Source organism: Rattus norvegicus, chromosome 20, assembly GCF_036323735.1.
Source record: "Rattus norvegicus strain BN/NHsdMcwi chromosome 20, GRCr8, whole genome shotgun sequence".
In the NCBI taxonomy this organism is placed as follows: domain Eukaryota; kingdom Metazoa; phylum Chordata; class Mammalia; order Rodentia; family Muridae; genus Rattus; species Rattus norvegicus.
Window position 1 is genome coordinate 26,763,569 of NC_086038.1, and position 5,014 is coordinate 26,768,582.

Sequence of the window (5,014 nt, forward strand, 5' to 3'; positions counted from 1 at the left end):
GGATAAGAAATGGCAAAGGCCAATACAAGGAGGTAAACTACACCCTAGAAAAAACAAGAAAGTAATATTTTTGCAACAAAACCAAAAGAAGAGAAGCACACAAACATAATCCCACCTCCAAGTACAAAAATAATAGGCAACAACAATCACTACTCCTTAATATCTCTCAATATCAATGGACTCAATTCCCCAATAAAAAGGCACAGATTAACAGACTGGATACATAAAGAGGACCCAGCATTTTGCTGCCTACAGGAAACACACTTCAAAGACAAAGACAAAGACTACCTCAGAATAAAAGGCTGGAAAACCACTTTCCAATCAAATGGTCTGAAGAAGCAAGCTGGAGTAGCCATTCTACTATCAAATAAAATCGATGTTCAACCAAAAGTCATCAAAAAAGATAAGGAAGGACACTTCATATTCATCAAAGGAAAAATCCACCAAGATGAACTCTCAATCCTAAATATCTTTGCTCCAAATACAAGGGCACCTATATACATAAAAGAAACCTTACTAAAGCTCAAAGCACACATTGCACTTCACACAATAATAGTAGGAAATTTCACCCCACTCTCATCAATGAACAGATTATGGAAACAGAAATTAAACAGAGACAAAGAGATTAACAGAAGTTATGAACCAAATGTACTTAACGGAATTTATAGAACATTCCATCCTAAATCAAAAGAATATACCATCTTCTCAGCACCTCATGGTACCTTCTCCAAAATTGACCATATAATTGGGCATAAAACAGGCCTCAACAGATACAGAAAGATAGGAATAATCCCAAGCATCCTATTAGACCACCACGGACTAAGGTAGGTCTTCAATAACAATAAGGAAAGAATGCCCACATGTACATGGAAGTTGGACAACATTCTACTCAATGATAACTTGGTCAAGGAAGTAATAAAGAAATAAAAATAAAGACTTCTTAGAATTTAATGAAAATGAAGGTACAATATACCCAAACTTATGGGACGCAATTAAAGCTGTGCTAAGAGGAAAACTCATAGCTCTGAGTGCCAGCAGAAAGAAACGGGAGAGAGCAGCTTACAACACACCTAAAAGCTCTAGAACAAAAAGAAATAAATATGCTTTTTCACAAGGGGTTTGCCATCAGAGCACAGGTGTTGTGAAAGCCACTGCTAATTCAAAGCAAAAATGGGAAAGGAAAAGACTCACATCAACATTGTCGTAATAGGACACGTAGATTCTGGCAAGTCCACCGCAACCAGCCACCTGATCTACAAATGTGGTGGAATCAACAAAAGAACCATCAAAAAGTTTGAAAAGGAGGCTGCCGAAGTGAAAAAAGGCTCCTTCAAGTATTCCTGGGTCTTGGACAAACTGAAAGCTGAGCGTGAGCATGGTATCACTATTGACATCTCCCTGTGGAAATTCGAGACCAGCAAGTACTATGTGGCTATCATTGATGCCCCAGGACACAGAGACTTCATCAAGAACATGATTACAGGCACATCTCAGGCTGGTTGTGCTGTCCTGATCATTGCTGCTGGTGTTGGTGAATTTGAAGCTGGTATCTCCAAGAATGGGCAGACCCATGAGCATGCTCTTCTGGCTTACACCCTGGGTGTGAAACAGCTAATTGTTGGTGTCAACAAAATGGATTCCACTGAGTCACCATGCAGTCAGAAGAGATACGAGGAAATCGTTAAGGAAGTCAGCACCTACCTACATTAAGAAAATTGGCTACAACCCTGACACAGTAGCATTTGTGCCAATTTCTGTTGGAATGGTGACAACATGCTAGAACCAAGTGCTAATATGCCTTGGTTCAAGGGATGGAAAGTCACCCGCAAAGATGGCAGTGCCAGTGCTGGAACTGCACTCTGCCGCCAACTCGTCAAATTGAAAAGCCTCTGCAAATGCCCCTCCAAGATGTCTATAAAATTGGGGACATTGGCACTGTTCCTGTGGGCCGAGTGGAAACTGGTGTTCTCGAACCTGGCATGGGGGTTACCTTTGCTCCAGTCAATGTAACAACTGAAGTCAAGTCTGTGGAAATGCACCACGAAGCTTTGAGTGAAGCTTTCCTGGGGACAATGTGGGCTTCAACATAAAAAACGTGTCTGTCAAAGACGTTCGACGTGGCAATGTTGCTGGTGACAGCAAAAATGACCCACCAATGGAAGCAGCTGGCCTCACTGCTCAGGTGATTATCCTGAACCATCCAGGCCAAATTAGTGCTGGCTGTGCCCCTGTTCTGTATTGTCACACGGCCCACGTAGCAAGCTAGTTTGCCGAGCTAAAAGAGAAGATAGATCATCGTTCTGGTAAGAAGTTGGAAGATGACCCCAAATTCTTGAAGTCTGGTGATGCTGCCATTGTTGACATGCTCCCTGGCAAGCTCATGTGTGTTGAGAGCTTCTCTGACAATCCTCCACTTGGTCATTTTGCTGTTCATGACATGGGGCAGACAGTTGCTGTGGGTGTCATCAAAGCTGTGGACAGAAGGCTGCAGGAGGTGGCAAAGTCACCAAGTCTGCCCAGAAAGCTCAGAAGACTAAATGAATATTAGCCCTAACACCTGCCACCCCAGTCTTAATCAGTGGGGGAAGAATGGTCTCAGAACTGTTTGTCTCAATTGGCCATTTAAGTTTAACAGTAAAGACTGGTTAATGATAACAATGCATCATAAAACCTTCAGAAGGAAAGAATGTTTTGTGGACCTTGGTGTGTGTGTGTGTGTGTGTGTGTTTGTGTGTGTGTGTGTGTGTCAGTTTTAAGTTATTAGTTTTCAAAAACAGTACTTTTTAATGGAAACAACTTGACCAAAAATTTGTCACAGAATTTTGAGACCCATTAAAAGAAGTTTAATGAGAAAAAAAAGAGGCACTCAAGCGGCAGGTCCCTTGCAGTCCAGATACCGCCCAGATCTGAAGGGACCTGATCAAAAGCTCCCTGCACCCAAATCCCTTGGGAGAGAGAGCTAAACCTTCAGAGGGGCGGACATGCCTGGGAAGCCAGAAGAGACTACACTCTGCCCACATTTCTGACTCCAGAGGAAAACACCTAATGCCATCTGGGATACCGGTGCACGGAGGGTCCGGGAAAAGGTAGCACAGGCCCTCCTGGTTGCTGCCCTCATGGAGAGCGCAAAAGGAATCCCCCCATGAGCAACTTGAGCCAGGGGACCACAGGTAAAACCAACTTTTCTGCTCCAAGCGACCTGCCTGGTAGACTCAGGACACAGGCCCACAGGAACAGCTGAAGACCAGTAGACAGGAAAGACTACACGCCCAAAAGCAGAACACTCTGTTCCCATAACTGGCTGAAAGAAAACAGGAAAACAGGTCTACAGCACTCCTGACACACAGGCCTATAGGACGGTCTAGCCACTGTCAGAAATAGCAGAACAAAGTAACACGAGAGACAACCTGATGGCGAGAGGCAAGCACAGGAACCAAAGCAACAGAAATGAAGACTACATGGCATCATCGGAGCCCAATTCTCCCAACAAAGCAAACACTGAATATCCAAACACACCAGAAAAGCAGTATCTTGATTTTAAATCACATTGGATCATGATGATGGAGGACTTCAAGAAAGACATGAGAAAGGCTTAGAGAAACACAGGAAAACATAAATAAACTAGTAGAAGCCTACAGAGAGGAATCACAAAACTCCCTGAAAGGGTTCCAGGAAAACACAATCAAACAGGTGAAGGAATTAAAAATGGAAATAGAAGCAATGACGAAAGCACAAAGGGAGAAAACCCTGGATATAAAAAAGCCAGGGGAGGGAGAGCTGAACCTTCAGAGAGGCAGACAAGCCTGGGAAACCAGAAGAGACTGCTCTCTGTACATACATCTCGGACGCCAGAGGAAAACACCAAAGGCCATCTGGAACCCTGGTGCACTGAAGCTCCCGGAAGGGGCGGCACAGGTCTTCCTGGTTGCTGCCGCCGCAGAGAGCCCTTGGGCAGCACCCCACGACCGAACTTGAGCCTCGGGACCACAGGTAAGACCAACTTTTTTGCTGCAAGAAAGCTGCCTGGTGAGATCGGGACACACAGAGGCAGAGTTCATCTAGGACCGGGCACGTCCTGTGTTTGCCGGAGGTCCCACGCCCGAGGATCCCGGCCCACAGCAGCTTTCTGCTCCCAGACCCCGTAGGAAAGAGACCTCACCGCCTGGTCAGGTGGGCACTCCTGAGGCTGCAGAGCGGAAGAGACCACCAACACTGCCCACCCCTGCCCACATCCCTGGCCCAAGAGGAAACTGTATAAGGCCTCTGGGCTCCCGTGGGGGAGGGCCCAGGAGCGGCAGGACCCCTGCCTGAGACACCGCTGGAACCTGAGGGAAACAGACCGGATAAACAGTTCTCTGCACCCAAATCCCGTGGGAGGGAGAGCTAAACCTTCAGAGAGGCAGACAAGCCTGGGAAACCAGAAGAGACTGCTCTCTGTGCACACATCTCGGACGCCAGAGGAAAACACCAAAGGCCATCTGGAACCCTGGTGCACTGAAGCTCCCGGAAGGGGCGGCACAGGTCTTCTTGGTTGCTGCCACTGCAGAGAGCCCGTGGGCAGCACCCCACGAGCGAACTTGAGCCTCGGGACCACAGGTAAGACCAACTTTTCTGCTGCAAGAAAGCTGCCTGGTGAACTCAAGACACAGGCCCACAGGAACAGCTGAAGACCTGTAGAGAGGAAAAACTACACGCCCGAAAGCAGAACACTCTGTCCCCATAACTGACTGAAAGAGAGGAAAACAGGTCTACAGCACTCCTGACACACAGGCGTATAGGACAGTCTAGCCACTGTCAGAAATAGCAGAACAAAGTAACACTAGAGATAATCTGATGGTGAGAGGCAAGCGCAGGAACCCAAGCAACAGAAACCAAGACTACATGGCATCATCGGAGCCCAATTCTCCCACCAAAACAAACATGGAATATCCAAACACACCAGAAAAGCAAGATCTAGTTTCAAAATCATATTTGATCATGATGCTGGAGGACTTCAAGAAAGACATGAAGAACT

General features: G+C 46.3%; 1 pseudogene; it reads left to right on the forward strand.

Moving 5' to 3' along the window:
* The first annotated feature begins 1,139 nt into the window (after window positions 1-1,139).
* Window positions 1,140-2,705, forward strand: Eef1a1-ps5 (eukaryotic translation elongation factor 1 alpha 1, pseudogene 5; annotated as a pseudogene).
* Window positions 2,706-5,014: the final 2,309 nt, after the last annotated feature.